This window comes from Protopterus annectens, chromosome 11.part0, assembly GCF_019279795.1.
Source record: "Protopterus annectens isolate FY-2018-M chromosome 11.part0, PAN1.0, whole genome shotgun sequence".
NCBI classification, from domain to species: Eukaryota; Metazoa; Chordata; order Ceratodontiformes; family Protopteridae; genus Protopterus; species Protopterus annectens.
Genome location: NC_056745.1, coordinates 781,427,200 through 781,450,815, shown reverse-complemented (window position 1 = coordinate 781,450,815; position 23,616 = coordinate 781,427,200).

The following is a 23,616-nucleotide window of genomic DNA, read 5'->3' as shown; positions in this document are numbered from 1 at the left end:
GAGACCACTCCTGTTTGGCATATAGCTCTCTTAGGTACAAGCAATCACAGTAGGGATATGTCTGTCCACATGTGGTGATGCTTACTGTGTCCTATGATGCATTCTCTAGATGACACACACATCCTCCACAAGGGTATCCCACAGACAGATCCCTGTTGTCAAACCCATGCTGTAAAGCTATAAGCCAACCAAAGCATAGTCATCCACCTTTATGGAACATAGTATCCCCACAGTACCACATAGGTAGTAGCTATCAACATGAAGAACAGGTACCGATGTGTACATGCAACCAAGTGGTACATCATCTCTCCTTTGATAATCACATTTCCAAAGGTATGTTTAAATCCCTCGGTGGATCACATAAGCAATAAGGGGTCTGCATGCATATCCACAAAGGTTGTTGCGCACCTATAATGAATAGCCATCAGTGATAGGCCCTGCTGTGTTTGTACAGGTCTGACATCTACCTCGGACATAAACACTCACTCACAATTCTATAGAAACCGTAATGAGTGTGTGTAACACAGTTGACCTAGGCCAGAGATCACTGCAGTGACTGGCCTTGTCACAAGCATACAGATGTGATATAAGGTCTGGACAGCAGCAGCACACTCTTGAATAGATGACAGATGTGTTCTTGGAGAAAGCAGGGTTCCCATACATGAAATAATTGAGGTCACATGTACGTAAATGTATTTGCCACACAGCTACCTCACATGTGCAATGCACATACTGGTGTCATACTGGTATGTCATACAGTAGTAAAAGCAAAACCCACAACCCATTGACCAACAGTCTCACACACATAGAGCACATACACACACTTGTCAAATGCAGGATTCAAACCCCTACCTTACTGCTTAATGTCACTACAGGAGTAAACATTTACACAGCTCGCTATACACATTACTGTGAGTTCTCTTTCCACAGGTATATTTGTAGGGTGGTGATATCATCAGACCTGTCAAAGATTAGTATACCACCTTTAAGGTGTTTGACTACTCTCCAAAAAGGTTGCTCCTCTCCAAAGAGTTCACACACACACAGTTGTCAAGTGCAGAATTCAAACCCCTACCTAACTGCTTTATGTCACTACAGGAGTACGCATTTATATGACACGCTATACACATTACTGTGCGTTCGCTTTCCACAGATATATTTGTAGGGTGGTGACATCATCAGTCCTGACAAAGATTAGTATACCACCTTTAAGGTGTTTGACTACTCTCCAAGCAGTTCACACACAAACAGACACACACACAGTTGTCAAGTGCAGGATTCAAACCCCTACCTAACTGCTTTATGTCACTAGAAGAATACGCATTTACACAATGCACTATACACAGTAGTGTGAGTTCCCTATCCACAGGTATATTTGTAGGGTGATGACATCATCAGACCTGACAAAGATTAGTATTCCACTTTTAAGGTGTCTGACTACTCTGCAAAAAGGTTGCTCCTCTCCAAGGAGATCACACACAAACAGACACACACCTGTCAAGTGCAAGAATTAAACCCCTACCTAACTGCTTTATGTTACTATAGGAGTACGCATTTACATGACACACTATACACATTACTGTGAGCTATCTTTTCCACAGGTATATTTGTAGGATGGTGACATCATCAGACTAGACAAAGTGGGTTACAGTAGGTGACAAAGGGTGGGCTACATAGAAGGAATATCTGAACACTTTGGCCATGTGATCATCAACGGAGAGTTCACTATCTAACTGTGTCCCCAGGGCCTTCATGACTTTCTCCATACATACTGGTGTACCACCTATGTGGTAATTTGTTTGCACTTTGTTTTAGCAAAACAGAATGGCTATGCATTCTTTGTCATTCTTGTTGGGGCATTGTTTTGACACCAGGTATCTGTGTCTGTAAGCCCCTTCTGGAGGATGTGTGTGTCAGCCATTGAGTCGATTATGGACCACAGTTAGCAGTCATCTGCAAACCTGTTCAGCCATACTCCTCCCGTGCTTGCCTGTACCTCTGAGCAGTGTCCACTGAACAGGTCGAGTCCCAGGAGCAAGACCTGTGGGATGCCATTTGTGACTGTCTTCAAGTTGTACATGGCACCCGCAACTCTGAACATGTGTGTTTGATCTGTGAGACACTAGGCCACACATCCTGTGACATACATGTTGATGTTCAGGCTGGTAAGTGTGTCCATGATGACAGAGTGGGGAATGGTGGGTAAAGTCCTTAGTGAGGTCCAGGTGGGCTGTGTGGACTACTTTCACCTCCATTTATGTACTTGGTGACTGTTTGAAGTAAGTCAACTATGTTTAGGAGGCAGGATCTGCCTTTAACAAGGTGAGCTTGTGTAAAGTCCAGTGCCTGGAGGTCCCCATTGTCTCTGTTTATGGGTTCCATGACAATTTTATCAATAGCTTTGTAGACCAAGCTGAGTAGGCACATAGGGCAATGGTTTCCAGGTTCTATTGTGGCACCCCCTTTGTGGAGCTGGATGACTGTTAGTGTATGCCATTCTTTGTGTACATACCCTGTGGTGCAATTGAGTCTGGGTAGTGAATGTAGGTGAGGGTGTAGTTCCTTTTGGACCTGGTGTAAGACGCAGCCTGGGACACCATCCATTCCCATTGATGCTGTATTCTTGGCTTTGGAGAGGGCTGTCCTTACCTGCATGTCCATGACATCTGGGGCTCTGCATCCTTCTGTGATGGACACAGGCCCTTTTGGGGGTGATGGGGGGAGGTTTACACTGAACTTGTCCTCCAGGATGTGGCCAATGAAAGTTGGTTCAGTGTATTCCTTGCCATTTGTCAGTAGCTGACAGCATATTTGGAAGTTGACACCTACATGTCTGGTAAAGCTACAGCAGGCTTTGTGGTTGTTATTCTTACAGTCCTTGGCAATTTGTCTTTTGACAGTGTCCTTGGATTATTCCATGAGCGATCATTGCTACTTCCTAATAATGGTCAGTCATGCCTTTCCTTTAGTGAAGTTGGCTCTATTGGGTGTTAGTTTCCTCCTTCTGTTGTCTAGCTTATTTATGGCCAATGACCACCAGATTGTTTTCTTATTTTTGGAGGAGTGCATCTTGGTTTTATTTGTGATGTCTCGATCCATGCATCTCTGTAGATGCTCATAGGATGCATTTGTAACTGATCTGGCAGATTGTATACCATTCTCCTATAGCAAGAGGTCTTTGGCACCTTCCACTTTTGTCTTGGGACGTGTGCAGTTTGCGTTTGAAAATGTCTTCATGGTGGTTTAATTGGCTGGGTGGGGGTGCGTGATGTGGATGTCCAGTGTGATTACTTTATGATCTGATATTACCAGCGAGGGTTTTATCTCTGTTGTGGAACACTGGTACCCCATGTTGGTGATGATCATGTCCAGTATGGTGTCACCTCTAGTGGCCATGGTGACCAGCTGTTCCAGAGTGTTAGAGCTTTTAAACTCTAGGAAACATTGGGCAAGGGACGTTGTACACAACTGATTCTCCCACTCAATGTTTGGGTAGTTGTAATCACCTCATATAATGTTGTTTGATAGGACCTTGATATTTTCCACTGTTCTCAGGAATACTGTGTGAGGTTGTTGTGACAAGGTAGGTGATCTGTAGAAGGCTACAATCTGATGAGCAGCTTTTCACAATCTTAGTTGCACTTGCATGGTCTCCAAGGCCTCAAGCTGTGCCACTAACCTGGAGGTGGGGGTATCCATATGGTGAATGTGTACACCCCTTCCTTTTGTATTTCACTCATGGTTTTGGGTCCAAAGGTCAGGGGGATTGTGAGTGTTTTACATGGAGCATGTCCAACAGCTCTGCATTTGACATAGCTTTGTATGTTAGGCAGTGAACACATCTGAGTAGGCGATATGCAAGGGAGTACTGATGGAGCATTTTGTGATAGTCTGTGTATAGCATGTATTTCAGGCTCCTAATGCTCTTTGTGAGGTATTGCTGCAGGCTTTCCAGTTGTTGTAGTTGGCTTGTGAGGTATGTAGCAAAAGTGGTGTTGTACTCTTTTACAGTTCTAGTGAGTGATGGGTAGTGGGGAACAATGTCCTCTTCTATTCTGCATGAGACACATTTTGTGATGGGGTGTGCCACATAGCAGGGTTTCCTGACTACTGTGGGGATGTGATTATCACCGTTGTGTTCAGTGTCCACCTGTGACCCAAGGTCTCTTGTCACACTTTCATTGTTAAGTATACTACCGCCTTTGTTGTCGTTCTTGGCTACAGAGCCTTTAACAAAGGGGATGACAATGCACCTTTTGGCATTGAGCTAGAGCCCATGGCTTTGACAACAGCCATCTGTCTCAGTGAGGCCCTTTTGTAGGATGTCCACATCTTTAGTGTTTCCAATTATGACGCCTAGTTTGCAGTCTTCTGGAAACTTCAGTAGCCACAGACCTTCCATGTTGAAGTTTACTTCAGGGAAGTAGATACTAAACAGGACAAGACACAGGACTGGACCTTGTGGTACTGCACTCATCACTGGTCCAAAGTCATACTTGGAGTCTGCTACTTTCACAGTGTGTGTTCTGTCGGTAGGCCTGTTGGCAGCACATCTTGTGACATAGCAATTTATACCTAGTTTAGTGTGTTTATCTATATTTCCAGAGTGTGCGGTGGTGTTGTACGCCATGGCAGGATCAACATAGGCTGTGTGAATCACCTTATCATTGTCGACAGTTCTGTTGACTGCTTCAGTGTCATCTATAAGGTTTAGGTAACATGATCTGCATTTTACAATCCCTACATGGTTGTGGTCCAGGGTTTGGGGATTACAAATGTAATTTTTATATGTTGTATGATGATAAATTCCATGGCCTTGAAGAGCGTGCTCGTCAGGCTACTGGGGCAATTGTTCCTGGGGTCCATAGTGTCTCCACCCTTGTGTAGTGGGATGACCATCATGTGTACCATTTAACAGGCACAAAGCATGAGGTGAGGCTATGACTGCACATGGTACGTCAGTGTGGTGCCTGTTCATTCTGTGGTTTGTGTGGAGCACAGCCTATGAAGTTATCTCGTCCCATGGCTGCTGTGATACTGGCTTTGGAGAGTGTTTTTTACCTGTGCAACCATGATGACAACAACTTTGCAGTCTTCCATTACAGAGATGTGCTTTTTCATGGGTGAGAGGGGGGTACAGTTCACACTGATCCTATCTGCAAGGATGTTGCCAATATCAGTTGGGTCTGTACATTTAGTGCCATTGAGCTGTAACTCAGAACAGATCTGAGCGTAGCCATGACATGGACCTTTCTGTTGGGCAGAGATCTCCTGAGTAGACAGTATGCAACAGGGTACAGATTGGGTTATACTCATTCTTGTTGCATGGGGCTAGTGTTTGAGGCCAGTAATCCTCTTGTTAGGGTACTTCAGTGGTCTTTCTGGCTGCTGAACGTGCCTAGTCGGATTCATTGCAAGTGTGTTGTTGTACTCTCTGATGGGTCTGATGACTGATGAGTACTGGGAACCTCCTTTGACCTACATGCACAGACCTTGGCAGTTTGTGTTAACACATAGCATGATTTTCTGACAACTTTGTGAATGTGTTTCTGGTAGTAGAGATGTCTATCCACATTTGTCCATAGATCCCTTATTATCACCTCCGTATTTGGCATGTGTGTGAGCATGCCCAGTACGACCTTTTTCTGTGATGCTGAATGAAATCCACTACATTTGTTGGAGTGTGTGAGCACGCCCAGTATAGACATTTATACTATATGTGTATGGAAAATCAAGTTGTATTTTTACAGCAGGCCTCACCTTTGTGTCATAGATCAACAGAGATCATGATGTGCCTGCAGGGCTTCCATGAGACACTTTGCAGAGACTTATCAACATTTCTACATATGGGGGGGAGCTATTCTTTGTACATTTCTACCCAGGAACACACTTGATTGTTGCTGTGTGTGTACATACAATGAGGGGTTCACCTGACACTTATACACATTTGCTATGCTTGCACTGCTATGTACGGTACACCATTTCAGTCTTTACTGTTGCCTATCATACTGGCTTGAGGCATACTACTGTACTACACTTCTTAGCATCCAATGCCACATATATTAGATTGCAACTTCATAGCCTACACAGCCCACATCACACCGCCTGGCCTGATGTTCTCTGTCTGCATAGGCCTGTGGGGGAGGTTACCCATACGCATCTTTAGGGGCATGTTACAGCATTTCTTTGTGTTTGCATTACTGTACAATTGTCCTGCTGTGTCTGTGCTACTGAAATGCTATCATGGCTTAGTGGTTCAGTACTGTGACTATAGTGCACTGTATCATGGGCTCAAGCCCTGTCACTGCTTTTTATTTTCATGCTAGGCAGACCAGACTGCTTAAGGGACAGTAAAGCTAATATGAGCATGTTTACCTGTCTTTGCTCAACTTTGCACGACTTTGTCCAACCTTGCCCAACATTGCTCAACATTGCCCAACATTGCTCTAGTTGGCACGGACAATTTTGTTTACATATTTTAAATATTGGTAAATGCTGCTTAGCACTGCTTTATATTGCTTAAAACATGGCAATCATGCCTCCAGTGGTGCTGCAGGGCTGCCTGTGTTGGATGCACATAATACACTCCCTATACATGTTTGAAAACAGGTAGTGTCGAGTTAGGCATCCCTTTTATTTTATGTGCGAGTCAGAGAGAGGTATCATTTCCAGGGTTCCTACTGAGCCACTGCATGTGCTATGCATTGCCTCTTTGCCAAGGTCAAGGCATACTAGGCATGCCTCCTTCTGCCTACTGGGGCAGGCTCAGATTGTTCCTCCTCCGAGTCACGCTGTGCCTGTGCAGACCTTGGCAATGGTGGGGGGCTGTTTGGCCCTGCCCCATGCTGTTCCTGCTGCAGCTGTTTTCGCAGGATCATATTGTGTAGCATGCACATACCATGACAATTTGGGTACATGTAGTTGGTGAGTACTGCAAGGCTCCACCAGATGTGTCCAGGCACCGGAAACATGACTTGAGCATCCCAAACACACTCTTGATTATATTTCATGTTTGTCCGTGTGCCTCATTATGGAGTTCTTGTTCAGGTGTGTGTGCATTTCTTATGGGTGTCATCAGCCACGGCTCCAGTGCGTATCCAGCATCCCCCACTAGGTGACCGTCAGGGATGTCCCCATTGGCAAATGTCTGGTACAGCTGCGTCAGATGCCTGATATGGGAGTCATGGTAGCTTCCAGGGCAGCCAGCACACACATTCAGTATTATGCCCTGGGCATCGCACATGACCTGGCAGTTGATGGAGTGGAAGCCCTTGCGGTTGATGTAGGCCCTACCCCGCTCACCGGCTGGTGCTTTGATGTGTATGTGCATGCAGTCAATTGCACCCACTACCTTAAGGTATTCCACTATTTGCTGGAAGAGATGCATATTGCTGGCCAATACCTCAAGGGAATTGGGGAAATATACATGATCACCGAGATGTGCTGACATGGCAGTCAGGAACTGGTGCAGTACCCTGGATGCTGATGCCTGTGAAATCCCCATCATATCACCAGTCGGTCTCTGGAAGGTACCTGTTGCTAGTATTCTTAGGCCAACACATACCTTCTGTTGGTTCTGTGTGTGAGGCATAGCATGCACAGCTCAACAATTTGCTGCAGGAGCTCTCTGTCCACTCTATAGCGCTCCAGTATTTTCTGCTCATGTAGCCCCTGGTAGGTTACCCTGGGTCTGTACACTCTTCTCTGTCTCCTCACTGTGGGCTGTTCAGCAACATTCGCAATGGCACCATCCTCAGCATCTTGCACATGCTGCCTTATAATAGCAATGGCAGCCCCTAACATTTTTTTGTCTCAGGTAAGCTTTTTAAGTTTTCACTTCTCTTTGTATACTGCAGTGTTGCAGTGTTTCTGAGTAAAACATGGGGGAATGTTTGCAGAGTTTTAAGTGCTGGTCTGGGCTGGTCTAGTGTACTGTCTGTTTAATTGGCTGATTCTGATTGATTTCACCTGTCAGCTCTGCTAGTTCTCCTTGGTTAACTTCCTACTACTACTTTTCTTTCCTTTTCCCTTTCTGTTTCCACAGGGGGCAGCACTGCACAAACAAGAACACACGCACACACACAGCCTTACACAGGCTTACACAGGCTTAGGCAGGTGCACATCCATGCACACAGGCTTACAAAGTCTTACACAGTCTTACACGGGCTTAGGCAGGTACACATCCACACACACAGGCTTACACAGTCTTAGGTTTACACGGGCGTGCACAGGCTTACACGGATTTACAGGTGCGCACACATGTGCACACAGTGTAAGGATCTTTGCAAGAAACTTTGGTGGTAGCCACAGCGTACGCCTTTGGTTTCTGGCTTTCAGTTCAGACAACTAGGGACACGCCTCTTCCAGTCTTCAGTAACTCACAGCGGATACATGCCACTCTGCTCCAATGGGCTTACAGTGTTTGATACATGCCCCCTCATGATGTCACCTATCTACTACACTGTTGCTCCCCTAATCCTACTCTTACACTCTAGGGACATGGTTCACATAGCAGGGAAAATTGGGATTCACTATCCTTATACTCATTTGCATAGGATTGCCTACTAATGCTTGGTTTCATCTCTCACACTGAGCTTCCCCCCTTAGCAACCACTACTCAGTAGCCATGTTGTCTTCAGCCTGCCATTCACTTGCATGGCAGATGTATATTTGTAATAAAATGCCTATTTTTGCCTTTTATTTTTTTTTGTTTTTTAGAGAGCCACAAGTTTGCAATATGCTTAAACATCGGGGATTGGGGAAAAAATATTTTAATTTTTAAAAATTTTTGCAGCACATATAAATGCCAATGGCCTTATATTTGGCCATTGGCATGCTTCCTCAACTGGATGCATTCTTTATTTGGAGCTGTCATTGCTCTGTTTTGCTATTTTCAGAATGGTACTCAGTTACCAACTGAGTACATTTCTACAAATAACACTACTCTTACTTGGACAGGTTAGTGTTTCCTGGATCACAAATTTACCTCATTTGCATAGCTTTCAGCAGCAAATGAGGTAATTTGCATAACCTAACACTGTCCGTGCAAGAGTAGTTTTATGAGCTCTTATGCACGTCCCTGCTGGCTGTTCCTGGATTGCTCGGCAGACATATTGGTTTCTGGAGTCTTACACTACTCTTAGACTCCGTGCAAGCCTTCGTAAATCCGGCCCATTCACTTTGGTAAATGTTCATAATTTGATTTTTAGTACTGCACAGGGTGAACATACATAAACCTTTTTAAATGAAAAGAAAATGAGAACATACAAATAAATATATCTCTTGTTTAATATTTTTCTACTTTCTTCCTTCTGTGATAAGCCTGTTTTAATTACTTACCATCTCATAACTGTCAGAGACACCTGCTTGCATGTATGCTTCATTTGGGAAGTAATAGTTGATTCAGTAGCTCAATTGTTGAGCATAAGTCATAAGGCCACAAGGAAATGTTTGAAGTGCATAATGTCACTTTGGGATGAGCAACATAGTCTTATTTGGGATATTTAAACATCTGGGAGATGAAAGGTTGTAAGGTAATTTAGTGCCTGCAAGAAATTGCATTATGGGGATCAGTTCAATGTATTGCTGAGTTCATGATGTTGGCAGATGTTTGAAAGGTAGATAATGTTCACCAGGGCTAAACACTTACTTTACTTCTGAGATGCATAGACTATTGAAGTAGAATTATTTTGTTAAGGGAGGAAGATAGCTGTTTACTTTATGAGCATGTTATAGATTGAGTAGCATGTCTCTATGCATATTTCCTGAATTTTACATGCAGCATCTTTATCCATAAACATTGTAGATAGGTCATTACAGGGAATGCAGACCATTTTGCTAGTTTGTAGTCATGAAAGAACCAAGATTCATAAAACAAAATTGCACAGTTAGACCTCTGATAATCAATATTGTGTACAGTCTTTGATGCTTGTGGATAGTCATCTTAATGTATAAAAGATAACTGTCTTTTCAAGTACATTGTAGTGTTTATATTATTTCTTTTTGGGCATACCAATACTTGATAGCTATTCTGTCTATCAGAGAGATGACATAGCACTTTATCTGCTTCATGCTATTCAGCTGTACTAAAAGTCCACAAAGGATTACAGCACACAATAACTGCTTCTTGCTCCCCATTCATTGCAGGAACCAGTTTATATAAGTTTTGACCATAGTTACCATAACTGCAAAGCTGGGTATCTTAACATGGCACTACAAAGTTTGGATACAACTGATTCCTTCCTTTGGCTTAAGCTCCACTGTGACAATGTCAGGGGAATGGCAGTAGTTGTAGTAGCAACTTCACCTGCACTGCAGGGAATGGCTGACATAATGGACACATTTTTTTTTAGCGTTTATCAGTACTTTCACTGATGTTGAACAACACAAGAGTATAAGGGAAAGCTCCATTCCTCCTGTGCTTTTGGAGCAACTGTTAGTACTAAGTTCTGGTACCATAATTTGTAAGGATGGCACCAGCCTCCTCGTACATAGTTGTCCATAAATATGTGGATCATGTACTTTGGGAGTGCCATCTGCATAGCAACGTAATTCACATAGTACTGTGCATATACAGAGGAGTAAGACTGCACACAGAGAGTGTGTTTCTGAATTACCCCTGGCCATGGTATGCATGTCTACTGAGAATCAACCCTACTTCCATCGGGCAGTGTTCATGAATCCGCGTGTGTGTGTGTGTGTGAGTGTGTGTGTGTGTGTGTGTGTGTGTGTGTGTGTGTGTGTTTAACATTTCATATACTTCATAAGGGGGCATTTCTGTTACTCAGCACTACACTTAAATGATAATATGATAACAGCAAAACACATAATAATTATTATGGTTAGAAGCATGACCTTGATTTTGCAATAAACACACTGATATTTTCTGCCAATGTGAGCATATTTATTTCCTGTAAACTCCACGTTTTCATTTTTTCATTCATGTATCCAGCCTCTAGTTACTCACTTAATTTAAAGCAGAGTCATGAGAAGCTTTAGCTTAGCACAGCACTCAGCAGTTAAAAGACTTAGGAGTTCATTGTGAATGGGGTGCAAACCCATCGTATTATGAACAGACACATTCACTCCCACGTGGCATGTTCATCTACTGGGAATTTTAAAAGGTCACTAATTCACTTACAATATTTTGGGGATATGGAAAGAAACTAGAGCACCTGTTGAAAACTCACATGGGTAAAGGGAGGAAATCCAGATGCTGGATCGAATGCTCCACAGTCAAGAACTGAACTGAAACTAAGAGCTGTAAGGCAACAGTGTTAACAATGTGCTGCTATGCACCTCTGATAGTGTATCTTTTGTTGTGAAAACAAAATGTTTTCTTTCCTATCAACTCCATTTTGTACTACCATCTAAAACAAGCAAACGAGCATAGCAGCTTTATTTTACTACCAGAGTACTGACAGATAAACTAAATAATTAATGACTGAATTACTAATTGTTTGCTTTTCTGGTTGACTAACAGACATTAACAGAATGACTCAGTGGGAAAATTACTTTTTTGCATTACAACAGTCATCTGAATAGTAATGACAAATGGAGGTACTAGATATTGTTAGATATGTCTGAGGTCTTTTTTTTTTTAATCAAAGGCATTGAAAACTCATATACACTTACTGCACGAGTCCTACTTATCTGTGACTTGTACACTTCTTCAGAACAATCTCATGATATCATCTCACTGCTTTAATGCAATAGTCTATTTCATTGTCATAGCAAGAGTTAATGAATCTTTGTGAGCTTACTCTGATAAAGGATACCAGCTTATAAGAACAGCGATGAACCATGTTGCCTATCAGAGCATAAACATTTGAGTAGTTACTTTCTGAGATAAAAACAAACTGCAATTGCCTAGTAGCTGCAACAACAGCAAATATTTCCAAGGACATGATGTAGTTATTTCAATACTGCTATAAAAACAAATTGTCTGTGTACCTCATGGTTCTGTAGAAATCCTTTGAAATATGCTCACTCTGCACTAATCCCTGAATAAACAGATTCAGTATTGACCAAATGTGTGATGTTGATTTAAAAAAAATATTTTCTTAGCACTTGTATTTGCCTGCCTAATGTACTCCAAAGTAAATGCTGACTGCAAAACTATATTTAACTAGTTAAGCTTCAGGATAGCCAACTATCACATGAAGATAGATAAAACTTTGTATACACTTACTCAAGAGGACAAAAAGGTTGCAATAATTATATGGGTGCATTTTGAAGCATGAGAAAAGCATCCATTTGACAGAAATTCTGTGTTAAAGCCTAGAATAATGATATGATATGGATAAACACATCTGAGAAGGATGTTTCTTCACCTTGGTAAAGGTAATTATGTCAGCTTAACCTTACCTGATATATGCCTGAGCTCTGTATATAAATAGAATTGATTGTGGAGCTAGTGTACTGCTTGCTATTGCATTATTATGAGTTCTTTCAAAACTAGGATTGCAACAAGGGGCACACAAAAAAGAGAGAGCAACAAAGAGAGAGAGAGAGATTACATTTCTTTCAGAAACTGATATATTGAATGAAAGAGCAATTACTCAAAAACAAGAACAGAAATATGACCTAATAAATATATCTCCATTAATGCATACATGGCAGACAAGCAAATGCTTACATTATAAAATTATTAAGGCTTACTGTGCATTTGATGTTAACTACTACATTATGCAGATATTTTTTTTCCTTTTTGACCTACAAGAAACCCTGACATGGTGACAATACAACCATTTTTCTCAGGGGAGTAAACATCCTTTATATGCAACATCACCTTAAAGGTAGTCCTTACTCTTTGGTACTAAGAAACAAAAACACTCAGATTTTAGGAAAACCTCATGGTTCAGCCAAAGAACATATAAACTAGGGTTTCATGCTTGAATTCCAGGAATTCACATAATTTTGGCTCAATCAAATTTAGTGAACAGTGCTTCTTGAAAATTGTTAGTGGGATCTCTATAATGTCTGAAGAATACCTTTGTGGATTTTCATTCCATCTAATTATATTTGTCTGATTGTGAAAGGAGACAATTAGCCATCTAGTGAACCCTTCTGGTACATTTACATTCTATCTTATCTGCATCTCTTACTTCCTACTCCTCCTTCCTCCACCTGATCCATTCTCTGTTAAGTGCCTCTGTGTGTTTAATCTTGATCTCAAACTTAATCCAGCACTCACTCACTGGGCTGTCAACCTTCTCTGTGAAGAAATTCTTATATGCTCATGAAAATGCTTCCATCAATCTACTGTCTCATCCTACTGTTTAGGGTGACTCTTTCATAGTTCTTTAAAATAACTGTGTGTGCCCATATCATGTTTACCTTGCTGGCCAGGCTTATGTAGGCCCTTGGGCTGATAACCTAGTACCTACCTATGAACCTATGAACCATTCTTTCTGCTCTCTACTGAAAAGAATTACTGCTTCATTTATGTCTGTACATTTCTTTTACTCTTTATACCATGCATTCTTCTAGTGTCTTCTAGTGTCTTTCCTCTTAACTCCACTGAGCAACTATATTGCTTCCCCTGCATGCCTTTCTGTGCTATATGTATTTCAGGAGGCACATGTAACATGAGAAATACTTCACTGTTTCTGGAAGTTATTCCCCTGAGGATAAACTCCTCATTCTGTTTATTTCTGACATATGTCTGGTAAAGCCTTTTCAGTCTGATAAATACACCAGGGCCTAAAAGTAATGAAATGCCATTAGGTCCTCCCCTTTTATACTTTGCACTAGGGTTAAGGTAGACCAAATGAGGATTGATCCTCAGCTATCATCTCTTTGAAAAGTAAAGCTTTTAAGTCCATCCTTAGACTTCCTTAGACTCTTCCTTTTCCACTTCTGCACCTATGTCTGAATCATCCACAGACAAGTGGATCCTATTTTTATCTTTCTATTATATGCCTTAATCAAACATACTGGAGTGAACATACAAGGAACCATCACAAAACAAGAGTCAGCAAGTCATTAGCCAAGGCCTTGACAATGTACCTATCACCATCACCCTCTTTGTCCTATCCTACAAACAGGATTTTCCATATCACCTGCCTCTCCCATGAAGGGGTGCTATTCTTACTATCTCCCTCTTTTGTTTTCCTGTAATGGCTAGTGATCTGTTCATAGGTTTATAGGTTGGTGCTATGTTAAATACCCTGAAGGGTAATTTTTAGCCTAACTAATAATGTGAAGACAAAATCAAACCCTGTATCTTGTGTCTATGAGGTTAAGATCATAACTATTACGCCAAACCACCCTGCTTAAAAAAACCTGGATCGCCTGCATGGGAGGCAAGAATTTTACCACTGAGCCACCAATGAAAATCTAGCAAGTCTTAAGATGTTTGACCCTTTTATGTCTGCAAATATCTGAAATTCCTAACTGACAACATTTAAGTTTAAATTAACATTTCTTTAATACATTTTTAGACTACTTTCCCCAATTTTTAAATTTACAGCACACATTTATTGGTGCTTTTACCATAAAAGTCTTTAAACTGTTTTTACATTTACTGTCTGAAATACTTATAAAACTTACATTTACTGATGCTTTTACTGTAGAAATCTTTAAACTTTTCTGAGATTTACTGTCCGATTTAGCTGGAAGAAAAGCATTGTGATAAAAATGAATGCTCAGAATAGGAAAACTAAAGGGGCATTCAGCCAGTGGACAGTTGTCTTACAACTTCAAACTACCTCTTGTAAGGCCTCCTTTGTAACTTCAAGGTCTGTCATCTTCTTTGGAGACTATGAAGTTTTCTGATACTCAAGCTCAGCTCTGCACTGCGTCTTTGTGGACATTTAGTGTGATTGAATAGTTTGTGCATTATATGCTACTGATCTGGAACACTGTTCACTCCCTAATACAAGTGGTCACAAAAAGATCCATAGCGTGCACAAAACATTGTTTTTAGGCACGGAAGATAGTGCTGACTTGCTCCCACATGACCAGGAAACTGTGTGGGTCAAATCCCCTCTTTTCCCAGATCCTCCTAGTCTAAAGACTTGGCGGAGGAGTGAGCATGCTATCGCAGCTGGTACAAACAGCTGGGATTGGTAACTCTCTAACGTAATAGCAGAACTAGGCACTCTTGCAACTGATTGCATTGCCTAAAGGAGTCCCCCTTTCTAAGCTTCATATCCCCTTAATGCTGCATACATTGGTCTTTCCCACAGCCTTTTGCTGTGTGCTAGCATATTGAATACCAGCTGAGCTGGTGTTTGAGCAAAGTCTCCTCAACAGCAGTCCTACCTCTCTGGATTACTGTGGGTTTAATCAGACAATTAGCCTGGCTTAGCTCATTCACAAACTAACAGGGGGTATTTAAGAATGTGAACTCTCCATACTGCTGTGTGAATTATTCAGAGAAGGGTCTAAGCAGGTATATTCTCAGTACAAACATAGAATTATTCAGAGTGAATTATTCAGAGAAGGGTCTTAACAAGTGCATTCTCAGTACAAAGAGTACAGAAATAGTGCATAGACAGCCATCTGTGCTCTCTAAAGTTAATTACACAACTGAAAGCTCCCGCAGACAAACTACAGCTGACCACTGCTAGTGGTGTTACCCTTTACAATAGTTACCTCATATATATTGCAATGCTGTAACCACGGTGAGGATTTACACTATAGTTTCTTGGAAAACAACACTACCGCAATTTGAGTTATATGCTATACAAAGAGGGGGAATTGAGAGGTTAGCATTATGTAGTATTAACAGCTAGCCTAGGTTGTTAGGGCTTTATATTACAATAGATAGTTAGTTTATGTTCCTATAGCTTGAATTCATGCTTATGTATAACTAATACTGTAGTCTTACAAACATTAACAAAGCTATGACTGGCTTATCTTGTTCTGTAGTCACACTTTGTATAGTAAATATAGTGAATTTACACATAAGCTACTTAACCTACTGTATAACAAGGTGTACTGTGCTAGAGTTTTTTGCACCAACTTGTGTTCTGTTGAATTTCATTCTCATGCAGCTTGATAATGTTGATATGTGAAATACGAGTGTACTTTTGCCTTCCTACTTATATGTTTTTTTTATCTCCCCACTTCTAGACCTATCAGCCACCTTAACCAATACCCTAGTCTCCACTGTGTGACTGTGTGTTACCTGGAGCTGCTACTGAGCAGTCCTTTTCAACTAAAGTATCCAGCCATCAAAACTCCATCTTTAAAACAAGGTTAATAGTCGCATTTCATCTTCCCTGTAAGCTCACCTGAAGGCAGGTGGCAGGTTTAGTATTCCCCCTCCACTCTCCCACTTACATCGAACAATATTTGAATTTTATCACAGGTCTGTATACTAAACGATCCCTCTCAGGCCATTTCCTACCTTTACTACTCCCTGTGGAATATAGGTAAGGAACCTGACTACAGTGAGGCATAGCTTGCAGATATAGAAATACCCTTTTCTGATAACATAAAGTACTGCAGAACAAGATAGTTAACCATAAGTTACATTATTTCAGCTAGAAAATAACAGATCTTTGTAGCATACCCAAGTAACTCATATGCTCAGGTCTACCTGATAGTTTTTTGTGGTCTTACCTGCCAGATTGGTCAGCCCCACTCTATTCACCCTTGCTACACTTGGGCTCTCTCCACTCCCCTACCCCCAATTCCCACACACCCCTACATCAACTACATTTATACCTGTCCAGTCCCTCCCACAATTAACTTACACCCAATCAACATCCTTCCCACCCTCTGCATTGCCTATTACCAGTAACACCCCTTACTACCCTCATACATTTAATGAAGTAATTTCAGTTCATTCCTGGCAATTAAACAAAGCCACTTAATATGAATATCTTCCTCCAGCAAATGACCTTACTACACTTCCTAGTATTTACCTACCACATCACTTGCTACAGCCACTCTATACAAAACAACTCCTCCCTTCCCCACAAATCCACATCTATTATCTCTCCCATCCCCTCTACATACTTCCTAACAATAAGCCCCACCCTATTCAACACTACTGTCACTAGCTATACCCTTTTTAAACCCATCATCACCTACCCCAAATTTTTTACTACCCATAAATACATAATACTACTACAAAAGCTAGTGAAAATACTATAAAATAACAAACACAAACTATTAAATGATGGAGATATCCACCCTAACCCAGGTCCTTATGATACAAATCCTCTAACTAATGCACAACAACCTTCCAAACTAATCCAAATCAATACCAGACCAACAAATAGTCTACTACTCCTAAATCCAAACATCAGGAGCATAAACAATAAAATGCATGAGCTTTATACTCTAATCTCACAATATCTCCCAGATATAATCAGTTTAACAGAAACATGGCTAAAACCAACAACCAAAGATACAGAGATCCTACCACCTGGATACAGCATCCTTTGGCAAGCTAGACTAAAGAAGCAGGGTAGTGGCATTGCCCTACTTTACAAAAATACACTAACCATAGATAAAACTGAGTTAACTTTATCCCCTTGGACGAGGCAGAAATACTCTTAACTAAGCTCAAAATAGGCAACAACAAAACTATCAACTTAGTAACAGGTTATATCCCCCCGGGCAATAATATCCCCATTATGGAAAGTTTACTACAATGGCTATCACAAACCTTGCCTCAAGAGACCATTCTATTACGGGACTTTAATACTGACTGGTTCACATGCTCTTCCCAGGCTCCCACTAATCATATCAACCTGCTTACCTTCTCACAACTAATCAAAGAACCCACTAGAGTCAACAAAAATAGTTATAGAGAAACACTCTTAGACTGGATTTTACTAAATAAAATACCTTTCTCCTATTTATTAACAGCAAGAGGTTCTCCGGTTCGATTCTCGGCTGGGGTGCCTTCTGTGTGGAGTTTGCATGTTCTCCCTGCATTCGCATGGGATTCCTCCGGGTACTCTGGTTTCCTCCCATATTCTAAAGACATGCTTCTGGAGCATTTCTCCCCGGGCCTCCGCTGAAAACAGGATCTGTAGAACCTAGTCGGACATTCCCAGTCAACAAATGTTAAATAAAAATAAATAAAAAAATAAAATAAATTTAGCAGGTACCCTTCCTGACTCGCTAAGTGACCATCAGACTACCTTCCTACTCAAATATAACTCCCACCACCCCCAAACCCCTATACTCCAAACAATAAGAAACAAAAAGCATTTTAGCTTACCTAACTTCTTAAATGATCTAAAGCTATACAACTGGTTGCAACTGTATTATTTACCCCTAGATGAAGCTACCAAACACTTTAACTCTGCCTTCCTAGAAATACTAAATAGGCAAGCCCCTGCTAGAACTACCAGAGTTAAGGCCAAAACAGTTCCATGGTTAGCAAGGGAAACAAGGCAAAAAATAAAAGAAAGGAATAGAGCCTGGACAGCCTGGAGGTCCATCAAAAACCCAGAAACACAGCAAGCATACCAACAGATAAGAAATCTAACCAAGAAACTAGTCAAGCAGGATAAAAGAAATGTCTTTATTACCCATCAAACCCAACATTCGAACAATCCAAAAAAATTCTGGGCAAACTTAAACAGGTTACTACACCCTGAAAAAATCACTAGTCCACCCCCAACAACAGGTTTAACAAATGAAAACATAGCAGAATCATTTAACTCATTATTTACTGAGACTGTACTTGCCCTTGCCCAAAAGCAAACCTATGCAAATACTACCAGTGACCCCCACAAACCTAACAACAGACCCATTTTTAAGCTACAACAAATCCCAACCTCCTATATAGGAAAACTACTATCCCAACTAAAACCAACAATACTAGGAGCAGTCTCCCTCCCCAATGAATTCTTAAAACTGGCAGGAAATGAAATAGCTAAACCAGTCTCAAGCCTTATAAACCAATCCATCTCAGAAGGCTTAGTACCCTTGATCTGGAAAATTGCTTATATCATACCCCTTCATAAAGGGGGAAATTCTTATGACATATCCAATTACAGACCAATAGCAATACTATCCCCACTTGCTAAAATATTAGAAAAATGTGTTCACCATCAATTAATGACATATCTTATTGATCATGAGCTCATATCACAAACACAACATGAGTTTCGGCCAGGACATAGCGCAACCACTGCCCTGCTAGCATTCATAGATACCATTAATCACAACAGGAACAATGGTAAGATTTCTTCAGCCCTCTTCCTAGACCTATCAAAAGCCATTGATATGGTTAACCACGAAAAATGAATCTCCCACCTTGTAAACCTAGGCTTAGATAACTTATCAGTCTCCTGGTTCAAGAACTACCTCAACAATAGACAACAGGCAGTACTATAGAACAATAACTTGTCTGCACTCTTGCCTGTGGCACTCGGTGTACCTCAGGGATCTATACTGGGCCCCTTACTGTTCTCAGTTTTTACAAATAATCTCCATTCAGCTGCAAAACGTTCAAGTCTTGTACAATACACTGATGATTCATCTATAATATGTAGTGCCCCTACTTTGCCAGACCTTCACAAAAAAAACCAGGATAACTTTCACTCAGTTGAAAGCTGGCTTACTGACAATGGCTTGATACTTAACCCCCCCCCAAAAAAAAAAACAAGCTCCTGCTATTCCATCCCTCAGCTATAACTGCTCCCACCTGCACCTTTACTATCCACTCAAATAACAGTACCCCCATATCACCTGATGCCCAGACAAAACTACTAGGTATTACTATTGACAACAAGCTCAAATTTGATGTACACATTATCCTGGCCATTAAAAATACTAACAAAAAGCTAGGCCATCTCTCCAAGCATAAAGCATACCTGTCCCATAATGCTAGAACTACTATTGCATGTACACACCTTCTCTCAACTCTACTGTATGCCTCACCCATCTTGATTAACTTATCCAAAACAGATATCAATAAAATGATCACCTGCTATAATCAGAACACATCGCTGCCAAAACCTAAAGCAATTGGGTTGGCTTGAACTACCAAACTTACTTATTTATAGTTAGCTGGTTATTACTCACAAGCTACTCTATCAACAAAATACAGCACCTTCACTGGTTAACATTGTACAACAATATTCCTGTCCCAGGCAACTTCGCTCAACTGACAAGTTACAGTTAGCAGTTACTAGAGCTTACAACCATGCTGGTGACTGCCTTTAGTCTTCTTATGTGGCCAAAATCTGGAACTCCCTGCCTACATCCATAACCCTAGTAACCTCTCTACCTACATTTAAGAAAGCTATCAACAATTACCTCAGCAACAAATGGCTATGTCCCTGTTCTATACCAGACTAATAGGTTCATAGGTTCATAGGTTCATAGGTTCATACTAGGCTATCTGCCTGAGGGCATTTATAAGCCTAGCCCATCGTTTTGTGGCTTACGCCACCCCTTTAGTATGGGGAACTATACCCATTATTTTGCTGTGCCTCTGTCGAGCAGTGACACTGAGGTAATTCCTGGGGTATATCTGCGATCTCCCATCCATTGGTCAAGATTTCTCTTGAACAAGGCCAGCGAGGTGCTCTGCCTCACATGTACCGGGATTTTGTTCCACAGCATAGGAGTCTTTGGGTGATGAATCTATCCCTCCAGCACGTCCTATTAATAGCCGTGTTGAGGTTTAAGTCTCCCGCCCTTGTGGCTCTGATGGATCTAGATTTTTGAGGTGAAGCATATTCATCAAATCTGGGTTTGACATGGCCTTGTATGTTAGGCAAAGGTCACCTCTGAGCAAGCGGTGCGACTGAATAGAGCTGGAGTTCTTTCAGTCGGGCAGCATAGGACAGATTTTTGAGACCCTTTATCCTTTTGGTGAGGAACTTTTGTGTCCTCTCCAGCTGCTGCAAGTGTCGGGTCAGATACATTCCGAATGGGGCATTGTACTCAATCATTGGTCTGATGAGTGATGAGTAAAGGGAGACTATGACCTCCCTTGATCTAGATGAGAATCCCTTCATGATAAGGTGGGCAATGTAGAAGGACTTCCTAACTACTTTAGCTACATGGGTGTCGAATGACAGACTACTATCAACCTGGGTCCCCAGGTCCCTGATAACTTCTTCTGTGCTCAGTGGATTGCCACCTATTTGGTAGCTAGGGGTAACCTTGTTTTTCCCGAAGGGTATGACTATGCATTTTTGGCATTTAACTTTAGGCCGTGGCTCTGGCACCAGTTATCCATTTCTGTGAGACCCTTCTGAAGGATATCTGTGTCAGATGTGTTTTCTACTATGGCGCCCAGTTTGCAGTCATCTGCAAACTTTGTCAGCCATAACCCTCCTGTGTTTGCTTGTACTTGGAAAAGTAGATGCCAAACAAGAGTGGGCCCAGGACTGAGCCCTGTGGGACACCACTTGTGACAGGCTTTGAGTCTGACATGGCGCCAGCAACTCTGACCCTGTGGGTTCTGTCACTCAGCCAGTTTGCAACCCATCTTGTGATGTATGGGTTAACATTTAAGCTGATGAGTTTTTCAATGATACCCGAGTGGGGTATTGTATCGAAGGCCTTAGCCAGATCGAGGTAGGCTGTATGGACTGCCTTTCCCTCATCAATGGCTTTGGTGACTGTTTGAAAAAGTCAACCAAGTTTAAAAGGCATGATCTGCCTTTGACAAAGCCAAACTGGGTTGGATCCAAAGTCTGCAAATTCCCTATGTCTTTATTTATGAGGTCCATTATGATCCTCTCCATGGCTTTGCAGATAAGGCTTGTCAAGCTAATGGGCGGTAATTTCCAGGGTCTGTGGAGGCACCGCCTTTGTGAAGTGGGACCACAGTTGCAGTGCGCCACTCCTGGGTGCGTATCCAGAGGTAAGACTTTGATTAAACAGCTGTCCTAGCTGTGGGTTTAATTCCTCATTGAGTTCGTGGAGCACACAGCCGGGGACACCATCGGGTCCCATGGATGCTGTGTTTTTGCTTTGGAGAGAGCAGTTCTCACTTGGGCGTTGGAGATGTTTGGGGGCTGCACTCATTTGGTATAGATATCTCTCCTTTTGGGGAGGGAGAAGTTTGCACTGAACCTGTCAGCCAGTATGTTGGCAATGTCTGTAGGATCAGTAATCTTCACATCATTTTGGACTAGTTCTGAGCATATCTGGGAGTTTCCTCCTAGGTTTCTAACATAGCTAAAGAAGGCCTTATGATTGTCTTTTGAGTCTTTAGCTATTTTTCTCTCAAAATTTGCTTTGGATGATTTTATGAGAGCTCTTAGTTTTTACTTATAGTGATCAAGGGTGTCTTACCTTTTAAGGATTTTGCTCTATCTTGTAGTAGCTTCCTCCTTTTGTTGTAGAGTTTGTTTATGGCTGGGGTCCACCAGACTGGACGCTTGCCTTTGGTACAAAGAGTCTTTGTTTTGCTTGGGATTGCCTTATCCATGCAGTCCTGCAGGTGCTGGTAGAAGGCATTTGTAAGTGATTCAGCGGCTTGAGTATTGTTTTCCGCCGGCTCGGCGGCCTGGAAGGAGACCACACTAGTCTTTAGAAGTGTGAAGTCGGCTTTTGAGAAGTTCTTTACTGTGGTCTTTTTTATTTCAGGTGGGGGGTGGGATGAGGACCTCCAGAGAGATTAGTTTGTGATCTGATCTCACCAGTGAGGGGTATACTTCCGGTGTTGAACATTGTGCTCCCATGTTCGTGATGATGAGATCAAGTATGTTATCTCCTCTTGTGGGGATGGTGACTAGTTGTTCCATGGCATTTGAGTTTATGAATTCCAGGAACTTTTGGGCTAGGGTGTTTGGGCTTGAGTAGTGTTCCCAGTCTATATTAGGGTAATTGAAGTCACCTAGTATGATGGTGTTTGGTGATACATTTATCCCCTCTAGTGTTTTCAGGAAGGCCATGTGAGTTTCCTGAGTTTGTGAGGGTGGCCTGTAACATGCTACAATTTGCAGAGCAGTCTTGCCTATGGTTAATTGCACCTGGATGGTCTCCAATGCATCGTGCGTTGCCACCAGTCTTGAGGTGTGGGTGTCCTTGATGAATATGGATACCCCCCCTCCTTTCTTGGTATTGTCTGGATTTTGGGGCCGGAACGCATGATATGAGGTAAAACCTGATAGCGCTGGTGTGCTCTCAGGAGCCTTGAACCAGGTTTCTGTCACAGCACAGACATCGATGTTCTCCATACTGAGAAGGGCCTCGAGTGCGTGCATTTTGAGATTTAGACTTCTGGCATTGAGCAGCATTACCCTTAGTTTTTTCCTTTTTGTGTTCTAGGGTGGTAGGTTTAGAATTTGAGCCTTGCCTAAAAAGGCACTATGGGGTGGCAAGAGCCTTTGCCAATATCCTGAATCCCAGGGGTGACAGGTGCAAGCCGTCCCTTGAAGCAGCGTGGCTTGTCCAGCATGTCATCCCAGGCAGACAGATACTGGATCCCCTTTGAATGACACCAGTGTTTAAGCCAATTGTTAAAGCTGATCATCTTATCTCTGTATTGTGGCATCATTCTTGGTGAAGGTAGGATACTGCTCAAGGTCAGGGTCATACCTGCCTGGGCTACATAATCAGAGAGCTCCTCAATGTCTCTTTTCATGTAGTCCAAGGAGGTGCGTCTCAGGTCGTTTACACCAGCGTGGACAATGACTGAGTCATATTTGTACCTGCTGTTGAGAGACCTGAGTGCTT